This window comes from Coenobita brevimanus, chromosome 92, assembly GCF_032717465.1.
Source record: "Coenobita brevimanus isolate Jiangsu-jjx chromosome 92, ASM3271746v2, whole genome shotgun sequence".
In the NCBI taxonomy this organism is placed as follows: Eukaryota; Metazoa; Arthropoda; class Malacostraca; order Decapoda; family Coenobitidae; genus Coenobita; species Coenobita brevimanus.
Window position 1 is genome coordinate 9,283,671 of NC_137045.1, and position 19,695 is coordinate 9,303,365.

Genomic DNA, 19,695 nt, shown 5'->3' on the forward strand with positions numbered 1-19,695 from the left:
CATAAAACTCTAGCTCCAACATGCAGGCTTAATCATGAGAACATTTGTTTTTACTGACAGACCTCATATCATTCGATCCAATATCAACTTTGTGTCAGAACATCTCAGTTACATATTTCCATCCATCCATCATCCAATCCATGTTGCCCTATGAGGAGGGCAGGAACCTGGGGTTAGGCAAGTCGGTCGTGACATTTAAGGTGAGAGTGACCAGCCTCATTCATCCCTCAGTGGCATTATGTGTGCAATACACCCCAAGCACCCCTTGAATATAAACCTACACAGGTTCCTGAGTCCCTTCCATTTCAATATATCACTTTCTAAAAAACACATCACCATGTTGGTCTACAACACCTTCAGAGTCACTCATTATACCAGTTTCCCTATCTACATACATCCTATATAAAATACCATCTACAAACAGATTATTATATCTGTCTATGCTGGATTTCTGTCTGACATAAAAAGAAAAAATTATTATTGTTGTTAACTGTCTAGTGACAAAAACTCCATTCAGCAAATGTTTAACTTCTCAATCATTAATTGCATCAATTTTGCAACAGCCTCAAAATGATGATCCCATGGAATTCTCTCCTGCTTGGCTTCTCATGCAGGTCTAATCTAATATCTCTACAACAACAACTGCAGACTATACATCATGGATGGATTATGAGATTTCTATTACTGATGCATAGTATGGGTATGTCCGCCCAAAATCAATAACTGCAGACCACAAACTTCAAAACCAAAGGACTGAAAAATCCTTCACAAGTCACCACAGACTGAATGATTTCACAAGAGGTTTCACAGTGAATGGACTAATACCAAATGAAAGATACTGTGCCAGGTATTGGAGGCCTCACTAACTAGGGTTTCATGAGACACTATGATCCTGGTTATATTCTTGGTTGAATATAGAACCCCAAAGTCAAAATGACTGACAGAACGTCAGTCAAAGAGAACACATGGCACTAGCCAAGGGGGCAATGTTTCCAACCACAATTTCTTGATGTAAAGGCCTCCAGTATGGGGATGTCTACCTATACTGCAGTTAATTTTTGTTGTTATCAGGTGATTACATTCAGTTTTGGATGTTAAAGATGGTTACAGGTGCATCCAACCCCTCCAGTACAAACAGATATACCAACAGAACTATCTGATGATACTAAGAATAGAATAACAAGTATTTCACTGGATCCCCAAGAAATCAAAATGTTAGTATAGAACACAATGCTCCATTAATGACTGATCCCCTTAACTCCATCATTCCTTAATTACTAACTCCATCATTCCTTAATTACTGATCATTTTAATTACATCACCACAATATAATCTCTTATTTTTTATATCTCCATATGATTGTTAAATTCTGGAGACCATCTAATGTGATAGGATCAGAAAGTCTCCTTTAACCATCCCACAAACCCAAATATGTCAAACTATCAACTTCTTCATGATAGAAGGGGTGAATAATTTGGGACATCTTTTTTATACAAAGAAAGGGAGTCTACTTACACTACTGTACGTGACTCACATTACTTACCTGATTCATCAGTGGGCTCGTGCTCTTGCTGCAGTATAATTCTGCAACTGTAAAAGACAATACAAATCTTTAATAAGAAACTGAACATTCAATAATGTTTAAGTTATAACAAAGATGTTTCCCTTACAAGAGTACTGGTAATCCATTTGGTCATTTATATCAATCTTTTTCCTCATCCTTAAAAGATATATTACAGGATGTATTAAACTACAATACACTCACAATTAACCAAACTGCACTGCCAAGCAGCCATCTGTAATGCCTGGAAAAAGGAAAACTGTTACAAAACAATAATATTTTTTAAATACACTGTAAGTAATGACGCTAACACAATGTATGCCGAGGTGAGATGGGCCACCACATAAAATGATGCCCACAACCAACCTCACAACTATACTCTGGCACCTGCATGGACAAAATAAAGAGTAACAATACTCTACCTGTGTCTTGCAGTGCAGTCACTGAAACTTATTAAGAAAACTTTTAAATGAGGACTAAGGCTGTCCAGAATTCAAGGACACATCTGTCAAACAGGATTATTTGAAGGATATGACAGACTGATTATCTGGCACATGTACAGTGTGTGAAGTGTAACTATGAAAATACCCAATAAATGTGTCCAGATGGATTATTCTGTGTGGTGGAGCCATGATTCCAGGGACTCGAATGATGTGTGAATGGGTACGGTGAGGGCATTCGCCATCCCCTCACTCGATGTACCGTATTGCTGCTCTAGGGTAACTGTCCTCTCCCCTCTTCCCTCCTCTTGTCCTCCTTTCTTTCCTCTTCTGTCTGCAGGTGACTCTACACTGAGTGACAAGTCAAATGGTATCCTGTACACCAGGAAACCATTTACTATGGATGACTCTACACTGAGTGACAAGTCAAATGGTATCCTGTACACCAGGAAACCATTTACTATGCTGGGTGGTAACCATATAACCAAACTGTGGCACCTGGTGGTTTTGTGGGCAAATTAAAGCACTCAAGCCAGACTGAGCTTTTGTAGGTTTATATCCATCGAGTGGTTGGGGTTTACTGCTCACATAGTGCCACTCAGGGATGAGTGAGACTGGTCACTCTCATCTCGTATGTATGTCAGGATCAACTTGACTAACCCCTGGCTCCTATGTTCCTCATGGGGCAACAGAGAATTAGATGATGATGATGATGATGATGATGTGAATGACTATCTGATCTATTTCACTGGGCATGCCCATAACTCTCACTTTATCTTTCCATGCTTATGGCCATACATCCATCAGGTTTTCAATAATGCTGAAACTCTCCAAGCACATCTTTTCCCAGTACAAGTGCCTTTATAATTTCCCCAACTTTAGGATGATCCACAGGCTAGAGAATTCCAAACAGATGTGGCCTAAGAGTCTGCAGCCCAAGGGTTACTGGCTGTCACTTTCACCTTACAGATCTGAATTAAGTATGGTAGCCTAACACTGGGCCCATGAGCTCCTGATGGAAATATCTATTTATCTACCTATCATGACATACTGATAGAAAATTCTTACCTAATATGTTCTCATGACCCTGCTTCTCCAGAAGCCAGGTCACTGTTTTGGGGTCTGGCTACCCAAGACCAGGCAGAACCAACACAGTGGTACCACCTATCAAGTGGCATACTGTATGTCACCATCAACAGTATCACCATTCAGCAGGATTCACACCACTTTGTCTTTTAAACATTGAATCATCATCATCCGGATCTTCTTTCCCACCCTAGGTCAGGGTGAGGAGTAGCAATGTCCAGACAGCCCAAATTTGCCCAATCCAATGGGCTACACTTCCATTCACTCATCATTCAAGCCCCCAGAATCCTGGCTCTATCGGATATGCCAAAAACATTCACCACGTTCTGTAGCTTCACATAAATGTTACACAATTCTGCATTACAATCTGAAAAATACATGTTTATCTCTGATAGCACTGTCAAATATGAGACGGATTCCCACGATTTATATATAATCCTTATCTATCTATCTAACTATTGCCAGACACCTTAATCCCTTATACGGGACGGCCACAAACAAATCGCCTCCACATCACCCTGTCCCCCACCATTTCACTACCCTGCTCCTTATTTGTCATGTTTTTATTAGTTATCACCATGTCAAATATACTATTACATCTGGGTCACATTTAACCCCCTGACTGCAGCTAAGGTGGTGAAAGTGAAGCCCCCTGTTGCAGCAATCCACCCAAAAGTTTCCCATTTTCTATTCAATAATTTTCACACACAAACAAAATTACATGCACGAGAAAGCTAAACCCTTCTACTTACCTATGAACACTTCAATGAACGTCTAAATGCTCCTACACTACCATAGAAATAAGTAGAAGCAACATCATTTTTGGTGTTTTTGTGCATCGCTGTAGGTGTCTGTCATCCTCAATGACTCCCATTGTCACCCACCACCCTTCACTTCATCACCATGCACCACTAAACAAGTCACTGTATATTTATACAGCTTACACTAGGCACTTTCATTTTCCAAATGTTTTATTCACTTACAATTAGTTTCTTTCACTTATTTACATTTTATGAGTCACTTGTCTAAAAGTTGATGAGTGTGAAAGTCACAGTAGCAGTCTCCAAGACGTAAGCAACCTGACATTCTGGGCACCATGCAGTCACTTTCCTTCGTACTTGTTCAAGCCTGCTTGTGTCCATGCAGACATAGCAGGAAGCCAAAATGATGGAACTAGCAACCCAAAGTGTGAGTAGATGAATACACTAAGTTCTCAGGGCAGAATGCAGAATACAACTTTTGAATCTGAACTGTGAATTTTAAAAGGAATGTCAGTCTGTTGATAGGTCCGCTCTGAAGGAACGTATCAGTTAAGGGGTTAACATACCACTATCTAATCTCATGACAGTGCCAGAGCCCAGCTTCCACACACACACACACAAATGGTGTAATTTCAATAATAACAATTACATAACCTACCAAAAAATCATGTACAGGCAGTCCCCAACTACAAAAATAATTGGTTCTTAAAGGTCTTTCTTAAGTCCATCTCTCATTCTTAAGCTCTCCCCCTCCAAACCAACCCTAATCCCATAATTACTGAGGTCACAAAGTTCTTTTCCTCTACCCCATCCCCTTCTACTCCATACCAACTCTGTGCTCTCTCTCTCTCAGATTGAAGCTCATTATTTTCTCCACTCCACTTATCCCCTACCCTTCCCTGAACTGCTATTTCACCTCACCTCCTTGTCAGTGTCTTCACCTTACCCCATCCTTCCTTGCTGTGACTGACCTGCCTCCCCCCCCACCCCCCCACACAATTTTTTTTGTATCTGTGGATTTTTCATAAGATGATCCTATGTAAGTTGGGGACTCACTGAATAGACCTTTAATATTTTCAAATTACCTTCAACTTGGGAGATAATTTGTGTTAGTTCTAGCTGCAACTGCTTCATTTTGAAAAGCTTTGTATGAGTTAAAAGTACTGTAATATTTCAGATTTTCCCACAAATTACTAAGGACAAAAACAGTATGTTAAGACGAGATGAACAACCAGTGATGTCCACAACCAACCTCACAGCAATTTTCTAGCACCTGTACTGACAAAATAAGAGTAACAACAGTCTACTGATGTCTTGCAGTGCATACTTACTAAGGGGTACTATCAGAAATATCATCATCCGGACCTCCTTTGCCACCCTGGGGCAGGGTAAGGAGTAGCAATGTCCAGACAGTCCAAATTTGCTAAATCCAAGGGGCCACGCTTCCATTCACTCATCATTCAAGCCCCTGGAATCCTGGCTCTATCTGATATGCCAAAAACATTCACCACATTCTGTAACTTCACATAAACATATCTGACTGAGTCAATCTGGATGTTCACGTCCACTTGTCACTGGAACCCTTTTCGGGCTTGTCTCAATTTGAATTTCTATCTGAATTAAAATTATTTGCCTAGTGGTAAAAAAAGATCCAAATTAACATATTTCCGAATTATTTGGGTTCGAATTAGAGAGGGTTTACTGTAGTACTCTTCTAGCAATTCTTTACTGAGACAAGCCAAACTGCTTTCTGCAACCAAAGAAATAATTACATTGGGTGGCAACCATATAAACCAGTGACTTGTGTTCTATTTTACTAAGGCCCTCAAACAGATGTGGCCCATAGGGATTTGCATCCAATGATTGGTTTGGATTCATTTCTAACATTCCTAAGCAACATAACTTTAAACCTTCTCCAACTTTACAATTAACAAAGGGATGATTCTTACCTGATACACTCCAATATCCCTTCTGATGGAGTTGTTCCCCAGGGTGCCAGGTCACTGTTTTGGGGTCCACACCCAACACCACCAGTTGGAAGTATCATCCCATTGAAGCCTGCCCTATTGGGACCTTGTCACTGTCGGACATACTTTATGAGCTTCATCTCTGCAACAATGGAAAGGCAAAAAATTATACAGTAATACAAGTTTGAAAACAAAGTAAATTACCCTGCCGTTTCTGTCATATATCAGATAGATTCCCACTTGATAAATAATCCTTATTTCTCATGCATTTATCCTTGTTTCATCATATCAAAGGCTAACAAATAATTTAAATGTTTTATGTCGCTACTCACCACAGTCCAATCCCATTACACTGCCAAAATATCCCCTTTATGACAACCCTGAAATAAAACAAAAGTTCAAATGAGTACAGTAATTATATAATTACACCTCCCACAAAACACACACAGACATCTTTCCCACTCATGCAGTTTACAAATGAACAGGACAAACTATAATGTACATGGTTACATGTGGACTAATCCAGGGACTTAAGAGAGTTGAATAATCAAGGAATCACTGTAACCATGTGAAAATTCAACAGCCATTCACTCTAAAGACGTAGTAATCATCCAGGCCAGATAGAAGGTGTGCCAGGTACTGAAGGCCTCACTAACTAAGGTCTCATGAGATACTTTGATCCTGGTTATACTCTTGGCTGAATATAGAACCCCAAACTCAAAATGACTGACAGAGCATCAAAGAGAAAATGTGGCACTAGCCAAGAGGGCAATGTCTCCAACTATTGTATCGTTAAGTATGCGTTGGCCTTGGTCACCTAATGGCATTTCTCCATGCTGCCTGAGCTCTGGCAGCCTCCTTATTTTGTCTAATATCCCTGAGGTGACGCTCCACAACCTCATCTCATGTCTTTTTTGGTCTGCCTCTCATAACCCTACCCTTGATGTTAACACCTCTCACATACAGCACCCAACTGTCATCCTCATCCTCTCAACTTGCCCAAACTATCTCAATCTACCCTTCCTCATCACAATACCAATACATTCAAGCTCCATCCTTCGTCTCAACTCTTCAGTTACATCCTAGCACCCCAGGTGTTGTACTCAAGGTAGCGCTACACATTCATGTAATGAGTCATTTCTATATGTTTGAGCCTACAAACATCTTTCATTACAGCCCAGGTATCACCATCTAAAAGCATTACACTTCTACCACATGCAACATATATAGATCTCTTAGCTGATGGGATAGCCCTCTGAATATGTTCGGAGGGGCAACAGGCTCCTTGAACTTCCTCCAACCACTTCTTACCCTAGCCATACAGCTAGCTCTGGTCCCACCTCCAGCACATATTTTGTCCCCCAATTAACAAAACTCCACACACTCTCAAGAGACTCTCCAACAAGGTCAATCCTTTCAAACCTGTCAATCTTTGCATGCTCTCCCCAATACACTGCACTCAGCATTATTTTACAGTCTACCTCAATACCACTACATCTCTTATGCACTCACTTATCACAATCACTGGATAACATGGAGCTACTTCCCAAACCCTTGAGGCAAACTCCACATAGTCACATCCCTACTGCTTTGACAGTACCACCACCAGACCTAGATATCATCACTTTTGTTTTATTCACATTTACTCTCAGATTCTTCTACCTCATTCAGTCTGCACTTCCAAAATCTTCCCTTACTCAGTTAATACCCAGACCCATAATAAAGCTGGCACTTTTGCAACCCTATTTTGTATCATGGCATTCAAAGCAACTGTCACCTTTCTTTAATTTGTCTGTCCACTTCCTTTACATTCCCCCCCCCCACCCCCATACAGAGGTTACTGAAATCTACCACCAATGCCAGTCTCACTTCATTCTCAAGGACATCACATTTTGCATGATTAGAAAACCTCCATTACTTCATTCTCAAGGACATCACATTTTGCATGATTAGCAAACCTCCATTTACTCTGACACCAGCAATAACAAACCAACTTGGAGTAGCTTGAAAGTCCCAGCAAAAATTTTTCCTTCTATTACCTAGGTTAAATAATGAATAATCCACATACAGCAGAGCACTTACCTCTTGATGATGCTCTCCCTCAACCAAAAGGATGTACCATTATCTCAAACCATCATCATCTGCAAATAAAAAGAAGATATTTCTTTTATAATATCGAAATTTACAACACATACTCATTTCTCTACCACAATATCAGACCGCCCTAGTTTATCCTCAGAAATAATTTAGGAGTCTAACCAAAATAAAGTTCATCATACCATTACACATGAAGTTCATTAAATTTTTGATGGTTTGACTTACTTGATGCAACCAAAGTCTCTCTTAAATCTCTTGATCATTTGATACATTTCAATCACTTCTTCTTCCTTCCTTAAACATGTCATTCAACCAGAAATGGCGCCATTGATAGGCAGGATTTTCAGCAAGTTTCATCTGCAATGCACTGGAAAAGACAAATACCATCAAAGGTCTGGAGAAAAAAAAGAACATCTTCATAACTGTGAAATGATATCAGATAGATTCCCACTATATATATAATCCTTATTTATCATTTTTAAAATCTAATCATCATCTTAAACAACTACAGTAAAAGTCCTCTAATCCAGCTGCCAATAACCCAAAAATCCCAATACTCCAAATCTGTCAAGGCAAAATTTTTCTAAATTTCTGGGCTTTTATTCATGTTTTTTAAATTTTCTCGGCTTTATATAAGGATTTATCTGGTTTGGACTTGCCCTTGGACGTACCTGCCCGCAACTATTCATCTACACTTCTATGGATTTCCAGAGAGTAAAGCAATACTCTATTGTTTATTTAATATTCATGTACATATTTCCAATGTTTTCAAATAGCCACCCCCCCCATACACACAAAAAAGTCTGAAATACCCTTGGTCCCCCGCGATTCGGATTACAGGACTTTTATTGTAACAGGTATTTTAGGTATGTCAAACTCACATTTGTCCACCCATTCCAATCCATAAGGAAGCATCTTTGTCTATCTATCTATCTATCTATAGCCCGATGCCCTAATCCCGCAAAGGGTGGCCACAGACAAAACGCCTCCAAGTCACTCTGTCACCCACCATTTGACTCCCCTCCCCCCAACTCACCCCTCCCTCCCTCATATACCTCTCAACTCCATCCCTCCACCTCATCCTCGGTCTACCCCTCCCTCTCCCTCCCTCCACCTCACCTACATACACCCTCTTAGTCAGTCTTTCATTCTCCATTCTCTCCACATGTCCAAACCACCTCAGTGTATTTCTCCTAATCTTTTCAATCACATCCACTTCTACCCCACAACGTTCCTTCACTTCTTCATTCGTCAACCTGTCCCTCCACGTCACTCCACATGCTCCTCTCAAGTAACTCATTTCCACTGCTCTCACTCTTGACTTGTTCCCCTCTTGCAATGTCCACGCCTCGCTTCCATACGTCAAGGTAGGGATCACAATACCATCATGCAGTGACTTCTTAACTTCCATACTCACCTCCCTATTTCTCATCACTGCTTTCAGTGTACCAACAACCTTTCTTCCCTGCTGTACCCTTTCACGTACTTCATCCCTCAAAGTTCCATCCTTACTCATCACACTACCCAAGTACTTGAATGCACTCACATTCTCCATATCCTCACCATCCAACCTCACTGCACACTCTGTGACTTCATTCCTCTCAAACACCATAACTTTACTTTTGTTTACATTAACTTTCAGCTTCCTCCTTCTACACACTGTCCCAAATTCATTCACCAAACCTTGCAACTCCCATTCATCTTCACTCAACAATACTGTATCATCAGCAAACAGCAACACCGGAAGCTTCCAAATCTCACCCTCATTCATTAGGGACACCCCCACATCCACTGCCCTACCTTGTACCTCCTTTACAACCCCATCCATATATATATTAAACAGCCATGGAGACATTACACACCCCTGTTTCAGTCCCACATTGAGATCAAAGAACTCACTCAGCTCACCATCCACTCGCACCGTAGCCCTAGCTCCCTCGTACATACTCTTCACAGCACTCAACAGTTTCCCCTCCACTCCATATATTCTTAATACCTTCCACATACCTTGCCTATCTATTCTGTCATAAGCTTTCTCCAAGTCCATGAAGGCAGCATACACTTTCCTTCCCTTCTCTAGATACTTCTCCACTAAACATCTTAGAACAAATATCTGATCTAAACACCCTTTTCCCTTCCTAAATCTCCCTTGTTCTTCTCCAACTAGCTCCTCTGTCATATGCCTAACCCTATCAATGAGTATTCTACCATATATTTTACCAGTCACACTAAGAAGGCAAATACCCCTATGGTTACCACATACTTCTCTCTCCCCTTTTCCTTTGTACAGAGGAACAATTATACCTGATTTCCAGTCCTCTGGAACCCTTCCCTCTTCCCAAGCCAATCTACACAACTTCCATATCCACTCCACAACAATCTCACCCCCATACCTAAGCATTTCACCACACACTCCATCAATTCCTGGGGCCTTTCCCAGCTTAATCTTCTTCATCGCTTCCACTACTTCCGACCTACTGATCTCTTCCTCCCTCCTCTCATCTCTTCTTCTCCCAGCCATTCCCCAACCACTTATACTCACACTGCAGTCACTCTCTACATTCAACAAATCCTCAAAGTGCTCCTTCCATCTCCTCAATTTCTCTCTCTTCTCCACCAACAATCTATTATTCCTATCTTTCACTCCCCTACTATTTCCCCTTTCACACTGCCTTACTTTCTTTACCTCCTTCCAAAACAATTTCTTACTCTCCCTCCATTTCACACTCAGATTCCTCCCAAACTCTTCATCCACTTTCTTCTAACTCTCCTTCACCAGTCTCTTAACCTCCCTTCTCCTGCTCACATATACCTCTCTCTTCTCTCTCTCATCTTCTCCCCTACCTCTACTCGCCAACCATTCACCATATGTCTTCTTCTTTTGTTCCACAGCTCGTTTCACCTCATCATTCCACCATGCTGTCCCTTGCACACCCTTGCATCTCCTCCTCACTCCACAAACCGCCTCACACGCTGCGCTTATCTCTTCCGTGAATATCTTACATACGTCTTCCACCCCTTCCATCTGCACTAGCTCATACCTTCCCAATCGTTCTTCCACTATGCTCTTATACTCTGTCCTTTTCTCACTATCTTGCAATTTCACTCTTCTCACAGGAGCTGCTTCCTCCTGTCTTCCCCTTCGTCTCCTCAACCACTTTCTTTGCAGCTCTACCTTGGCCATCACTAAGTGATGGTCCGAGACTCCATTCCCCCACCCTCTCCACACCCTTGCATCCAACACTTGTCTTCTCATTCGCTCATCCACACACACGTAGTCTATCATTGCCTTTCGTTCAACAAGTTCACCATCCATCCTCCTCATTACTCTCCATGTATACCGGTGGATCATCTTATGACGAAAGTAGGTGTTGGCTATTGCCAACCCCTTACCAGCACAGATGTCCACCAAAGCACTACCATTCCCATCTACTTCAGCTGGCACACCCCACTGACCAACCACTCCATCCACTCGTACATTCCCGACTTTGCCATTCATGTCTCCAATCAACAGCACTCTCTCGCTCCTCTCAAACTTGTCCATATATGCTTCTACTCTCTCCCAAAACTCATCTTTCACTCTTGCCACTCGATCCTCTGTTGGAGCATGCACACATACAATCGCCCATGCTTGTATACCTACTTTCATCCTCACCCATACAATCCTTGCACCCACTGTTCCATACTCTCTTATATTCTCCTTCCACTTCTTGCTTATCATCAGACATACTCCCTCTCTTGCCCTCTCATTCTCACTGACTCCCGCACATATACCTACACCGTATTCCCATTCTCTCATCCTTTCACCTTTCCATTTAGTTTCAGTCAATCCACATATATCCACTTTTGCATCCTCAAGCACCTGGACAATCTCTCTCTCTTTCACTTCATCATTCACTCCTCTCACATTCCACGTTCCTACCCTAAGAATGTCCTTTGTCCGTTCCTTAGTCGTCAACGTATGGTCCGTCCGGGTCCGAGGCGCTTTATTTGCTTTTTTAGTTAGTTCTTTTTACGGGGTGGGGCAGTAACCCACCACCAACCCTTTTAGTCGCCTCGTACGATAAGCAGGGATACTGGGGGAGTATTCTTGAAACCCCCCTACCCCCAGGGGTAGGGGGGTTTAACAATTTCAGCAATTACATAACTGCATCAGCCAATACACATGTATACATGCTAATATCTGTACTCCTAGGTACAAGGATGGGAAATTATATGACATAAGGATAATTCAATTCAGTTGACATTTCTGATTCCGAACTGTATACGAAGTTAAATATCAAGGCTAATACTAGCAAACCTCCTATTTAACTCTTATATAAAACTGACTGCAAATACGACAATCACTATACTGTGCATGGAATTAAATAATGACATACTGCCCGAGTGAGATGTTCTTTACCCCTTACCAACTAACTCATCTATCAACGATCAAAATCTGATGGGGAAAAAATTAACCTCACTGAACAATCAGTCATCTTGCCAGCCTTTCATATTTGAAGAAGGTGCATTTATCACTCTTTTCCTAACCAATGGTAAAACTCTTGAAGATTATACACCTACTATACTGATTTTTCAAATAAAATCATTTTAATTTCCCCTTATATCTGTTCCAACATAACAACAGATGTGGCTGAAATGGCATGGATGTTATCATGAAGCTTGCTACTTCTGGCAACCCTAATTCCATGTCTCAATTCTCACAGCACATGCCAAGAGACTGAAGTAGGAATAAGCTCTCCCAACATGCCCACCACCACAACTAGTAAAAGTCAACCAATTTCAGCAATTCTGAATATAGAACCCCAAACTCAAAATGACTGACAGAGCATCAAAGAGAAAATGTGGCACTAGCCAAGAGGGCAATGTCTCCAACTACTGTATCGTTAAGTATGCGTTGGCCTTGGTCACCTAATGGCATTTCTCCATGCTGCCTGAGCTCTGGCAGCCTCCTTATTTTGTCTAATATCCCTGAGGTGACGCTCCACAACCTCATCTCATGTCTTTTTTGGTCTGCCTCTCATAACCCTACCCTTGATGTTAACACCTCTCACATACAGCATCCAACTGTCATCCTCATCCTCTCAACTTGCCCAAACTATCTCAATCTACCCTTCCTCATCACAATACCAATACATTCAAGCTCCATCCTTCGTCTCAACTCTTCAGTTACATCCTAGCACCCAAGGTGTTGTACTCAAGGTAGCGCTACACATTCATGTAATGAGTCATTTCTATATGTTTGAGCCTACAAACATCTTTCATTACAGCCCAGGTTTCACCATCTTAAAGCATTACACTTCTACCACATGCAACATATATGGATCGCTTAGCATGATGGGATAGCCCTCCGAATATGTTCGGAGGGGCAACAGGCTCCTTGAACTTCCTCCAACCGCTTCTTATCCTAGCCACAGAGCTAGCTCTGGTCCCACCTCCAGCACATATTTTGTCCCCCAATTAACAAAACTCCACACACTCTCAAGAGACTCTCCAACAAGGTCAATCCTTTCAAACCTGTCAATCTTTGCATGCTCTCCCCAATACACTGCACTCAGCATTATTTTACAGTCTACCTCAATACCACTACATCTCTTATGCACCCACTTATCACAATCACTGGATAACATGGAGCTACTTCCCAAACCCTTGAGGCAAACTCCACATAGTCACATCCCTACTGCTTTGACAGTACCACCACCAGACCTAGATATCATCACTTTTGTTTTATTCACATTTACTCTCAGATTCTTCTACCCCATTCAGTCTGCACTTTCAAAATCTTCCCTTACTCAGTTAACACCCAGACCCATAATAAAGCTGGCACTTTTGCAACCCTATTTTGTATCATGGCATTCAAAGCAACTGTCACCTTTCTTTAATTTGTCTGTCCACTTCCTTTACATTCCCCCCCCCCCACCCCCATACAGAGGTTACTGAAATCTACCACCAATGCCAGTCTCACTTCATTCTCAAGGACATCACATTTTGCATGATTAGAAAACCTCCATTATTTCATTCTCAAGGACATCACATTTTGCATGATTAGAAAACCTCCATTATTTCATTCTCAAGGACATCACATTTTGCATGATTAGCAAACCTCCATTTACTCTGACACCAGCAATAACAAACCAACTTGGAGTAGCTTGAAAGTCCCAGCAAAAATTTTTCCTTCTATTACCTAGGTTAAATAATGAATAGTCCACATACAACAGAGCACTTACCTCTTGATGATGCTCTCCCTCAACCAAAAGGATGTACCATTATCTCAAACCATCATCATCTGCAAATAAAAAGAAGATATTTCTTTTATAATATCGAAATTTACAACACATACTCATTTCTCTACCACAATATCAGACCGCCCTAGTTTATCCTCAGAAATAATTCAGGAGTCTAACCAAAATAAAGATAGAGTTCATCATAACATTACACATGAAGTTCATTAAATTTTTGATGGTTTGACTTACTTGATGCAACCAAAGTCTCTCTTAAATCTCTTGATCATTTGATACATATTAATCACCTCTTCTTCCTTCCTTAAACATGTCATTCAACCAGAAATGGCGCCATTGACAGGCAGGATTTTCAGCAAGTTTCATCTGCAATGCACTGGAAAAGACAAATACCATCAAAGGTATGGAGAAAAAAAAGAACATCTTCATAACTGTGAAATGATATCAGATAGATTCCCACTATATATATAATCCTTATTTATCATTTTTAAAATCTAATCATCATCTTAAACAACTACAGTAAAAGTCCTCTAATCCAGCTGCCAATAACCCAAAAACCCCAATACTCCAAATCTGTCAAGGCAAAATTTTTCTAAATTTCTGGGCTTTTATTCATGTTTTTTAAATTTTCTCGGCTTTATATAAGGATTTATCTGGTTTGGACTTGCCCTTGGACGTACCTGCCCGCAACTATTCATCTACACTTCTATGGATTTCCAGAGAGTAAAGCAATACTCTATTGTTTATTTAATATTCATGTACATATTTCCAATGTTTTAAAATAGCCCCCCCCCCCCATACACACAAAAAAGTCTGAAATACCCTTGGTCCCCCGCGATTCGGATTACAGGACTTTTATTGTAACAGGTATTTTAGGTATGTCAAACTCACATTTGTCCACCCATTCCAATCCATAAGGAAACATCTTTGTCACAGCCTGAAAATAAAAAGGTTTAACAATTTCAGCAATTACATAACTGCATCAGCCAATACACATGTATACATGCTAATATCTGTACTCCTAGGTACAAGGATGGGAAATTATATGACATAAGGATAATTCAATTCAGTTGACATTTCTGATTCCGAACTGTATATGAAGTTAAATATCAAGGCTAATACTAGCAAACCTCCTATTTAACTCTTCTATAAAACTGACTGCAAATACGACAATCACTATACTGTGCATGGAATTAAATAATGACATACTGCCAGAGTGAGATGTTCTTTACCCCTTACCAACTAACTCATCTATCAAAGATCAAAATCTGATGGGGAAAAAATTAACCTCACTGAACAATCAGTCATCTTGCCAGCCTTTCATATTTGAAGAAGGTGCATTTATCACTCTTTTCCTAACCAATGGTAAAACTCTTAAAGATTATACACCTACTATACTGATTTTTCAAATAAAATCATTTTAATTTCCCCCTTATATCTGTTCCAACATAACAACAGATGTGGCTGAAATGGCATGGATGTTATCATGAAGCTTGCTACTTCTGGCAACCCTAATTCCATGTCTCAATTCTCACAGCACATGCCAAGAGACTGAAGTAGGAATAAGCTCTCCCAACATGCCCACCACCACAACTAGTAAAAGTCAACCAATTTCAGCAATTCTGAATATAGAACCCCAAACTCAAAATGACTGACAGCATCAAAGAGAAAATGTGGCACTAGCCAAGAGGGCAATGTCTCCAACTACTGTATCGTTAAGTATGCGTTGGCCTTGGTCACCTAATGGCATTTCTCCATGCTGCCTGAGCTCTGGCAGCCTCCTTATTTTGTCTAATATCCCTGAGGTGACGCTCCACAACCTCATCTCATGTCTTTTTTGGTCTGCCTCTCATAACCCTACCCTTGATGTTCACACCTCTCACATACAGCACCCAACTGTCATCCTCATCCTCTCAACTTGCCCAAACTATCTCAATCTACCCTTCCTCATCACAATACCAATACATTCAAGCTCCATCCTTCGTCTCAACTCTTCAGTTACATCCTAGCACCCCAGGTGTTGTACTCAAGGTAGCGCTACACATTCATGTAATGAGTCATTTCTATATGTTTGAGCCTACAAACATCTTTCATTACAGCCCAGGTTTCACCATCTTAAAGCATTACACTTCTACCACATGCAACATATATGGATCTCTTAGCATGATGGGATAGCCCTCCGAATATGTTCGGAGGGGCAACAGGCTCCTTGAACTTCCTCCAACCGCTTCTTACCCTAGCCACAGAGCTAGCTCTGGTCCCACCTCCAGCACATATTTTGTCCCCCAATTAACTAAACTCCACACACTCTCAAGAGACTCTCCAACAAGGTCAATCCTTTCAAACCTGTCAATCTTTGCATGCTCTCCCCAATACACTGCACTCAGCATTATTTTACAGTCTACCTCAATACCACTACATCTCTTATGCACCCACTTATCACAATCACTGGATAACATGGAGCTACTTCCCAAACCCTTGAGGCAAACTCCACATAGTCACATCCCTACTGCTTTGACAGTACCACCACCAGACCTAGATATCATCACTTTTGTTTTATTCACATTTACTCTCAGATTCTTCTACCCCATTCAGTCTGCACTTCCAAAATCTTCCCTTACTCAGTTAACACCCAGACCCATAATAAAGCTGGCACTTTTGCAACCCTATTTTGTATCATGGCATTCAAAGCAACTGTCACCTTTCTTTAATTTGTCTGTCCACTTCCTTTACATTCCCCCCACCCCCATACAGAGGTTACTGAAATCTACCACCAATACCAGTCTCACTTCATTCTCAAGGACATCACATTTAGCATGATTAGAAAACCTCCATTACTTCATTCTCAAGGACATCACATTTTGCATGATTAGCAAACCTCCATTTACTCTGACACCAGCAATAACAAACCAACTTGGAGTAGCTTGAAAGTCCCAGCAAAAATTTTTCCCTCTATTACCTAGGTTAAATAATGAATAGTCCACATACAACAGAGCACTTACCTCTTGATGATGCTCTCCCTCAACCAAAAGGATGTACCATTATCTCAAACCATCATCATCTGCAAATAAAAAGAAGATATTTCTTTTATAATATCGAAATTTACAACACATACTCATTTCTCTACCACAATATCAGACCGCCCTAGTTTATCCTCAGAAATAATTCAGGAGTCTAACCAAAATAAAGATAGAGTTCATCATAACATTACACATGAAGTTCATTAAATTTTTGATGGTTTGACTTACTTGATGCAACCAAAGTCTCTCTTAAATCTCTTGATCATTTGATACATATTAATCACCTCTTCTTCCTTCCTTAAACATGTCATTCAACCAGAAATGGCGCCATTGACAGGCAGGATTTTCAGCAAGTTTCATCTGCAATGCACTGGAAAAGACAAATACCATCAAAGGTATGGAGAAAAAAAAGAACATCTTCATAACTGTGAAATGATATCAGATAGATTCCCACTATATATATAATCCTTATTTATCATTTTTATAATCTAATCATCATCTTAAACAACTACAGTAAAAGTCCTCTAATCCAGCTGCCAATAACCCAAAAACCCCAATACTCCAAATCTGTCAAGGCAAAATTTTTCTAAATTTCTGGGCTTTTATTCATGTTTTTTAAATTTTCTCAGCTTTATATAAGGATTTATCTGGTTTGGACTTGCCCTTGGACGTACCTGCCTGCAACTATTCATCTACACTTCTATGGATTTCCAGAGAGTAAAGCAATAATCTATTGTTTATTTAATATTCATGTACATATTTCCAATGTTTTCAAATAGCCCCCCCCCACCCATACGCACAAAAAAGTCTGAAATACCCTTGGTCCCCCGCGATTCGGATTACAGGACTTTTATTGTAACAGGTATTTTAGGTATGTCAAACTCACATTTGTCCACCCATTCCAATCCATAAGGAAACATCTTTGTCACAGCCTGAAAATAAAAAGGTTTAACAATTTCAGCAATTACATAACTGCATCATCCAATACACATGTATACATGCTAATATCTGTACTCCTAGGTACAAGGATGGGAAATTATATGACATAAGGATAATTCAATTCAGTTGGCATTTCTGATTCCGAACTGTACGTGAAGTTAACTATGAAGGCTAATACTAGCAAACCTCCTATTTTACTCTTATATAAAACTGATTGCAAATACGACAATCACTATACTGTGCATGGAATTAAATAATGACATACTGCCAGCGTGAGATGTTCTTTACCCCTTACCAACTAACTCATCTATCAACGATCAAAATCTGATGGGGAAAAAATTAACCTCACTGAACAATCAGTCATCTTGCCAGCCTTTCATATTTGAAGAAGGTGCATTTATCACTCTTTTCCTAACCAATGGTAAAACTCTTAAAGATTATACACCTACTATACTGATTTTTCAAATAAAATCATTTTAATTTCCCCCTTATATCTGTTCCAACATAACAACAGATGTGGCTGAAATGGCATGGATGTTATCATGAAGCTTGCTACTTCTGGCAACCCTAATTCCATGTCTCAATTCTCACAGCACATGCCAAGAGACTGAAGTAGGAATAAGCTCTCCCAACATGCCCACCACCACAACTAGTAAAAGTCAACCAATTTCAGCAATTCTGAATATAGAACCCCAAACTCAAAATGACTGACAGAGCATCAAAGAGAAAATGTGGCACTAGCCAAGAGGGCAATGTCTCCAACTATTGTATCGTTAAGTATGAGTTGGCCTTGGTCACCTAATGGCATTTCTCCATGCTGCCTGAGCTAAGGAAGCCACCTTATTTTGTCTAATATCCCTGAGGTGACGCTCCACAACCTCATCTCATGTCTTTTTTGGTCTGCCTCTCATAACCCTAACCTTGATGTTCACACCTCTCACGTACAGCACCCAACTGTCATCCTCATCCTCTCAACTTGCCCAAACTATCTCAATCTACCCTTCCTCATCACAATACCAATACATTCAAGCTCCATCCTTCGTCTCAACTCTTCAGTTACATCCTAGCACCCAAGGTGTTGTACTCAAGGTAGCGCTACACATTCATGTAATGAGTCATTTCTATATGTTTGAGCCTACAAACATCTTTCATTACAGCCCAGGTTTCACCATCTTAAAGCATTACACTTCTACCACATGCAACATATATGGATCGCTTAGCATGATGGGATAGCCCTCCGAATATGTTCGGAGGGGCAACAGGCTTCTTGAACTTCCTCCAACCGCTTCTTACCCTAGCCACAGAGCTAGCTCTGGTCCCACCTCCAGCACATATTTTGTCCCCCAATTAACAAAACTCCACACACTCTCAAGAGACTCTCCAACAAGGTCAATCCTTTCAAACCTGTCAATCTTTGCATGCTCTCCCCAATACACTGCACTCAGCATTATTTTACAGTCTACCTCAATACCACTACATCTCTTATGCACCCACTTATCACAATCACTGGATAACATGGAGCTACTTCCCAAACCCTTGAGGCAAACTCCACATAGTCACATCCCTACTGCTTTGACAGTACCAC

General features: G+C 40.6%; 1 long non-coding RNA gene across 1 annotated transcript in view; it reads right to left on the reverse strand.

Annotated features, from left to right (window-relative positions):
* Window positions 1–7,939, reverse strand: part of LOC145412113 (uncharacterized) — a 36,035-nt gene extending 28,096 nt beyond the window's left edge. The window contains exons 1-5 of the long non-coding RNA XR_013899529.1: window positions 7,898–7,939; window positions 6,148–6,195; window positions 5,798–5,957; window positions 1,766–1,805; window positions 1,544–1,590 (exon numbers count right to left, since the gene is read on the reverse strand). This is a non-coding gene — a long non-coding RNA (uncharacterized LOC145412113). The remainder of the gene's footprint in view (window positions 1–1,543; window positions 1,591–1,765; window positions 1,806–5,797; window positions 5,958–6,147; window positions 6,196–7,897) is intronic.
* Between the last annotated feature and the right edge of the window lie 11,756 nt (window positions 7,940–19,695).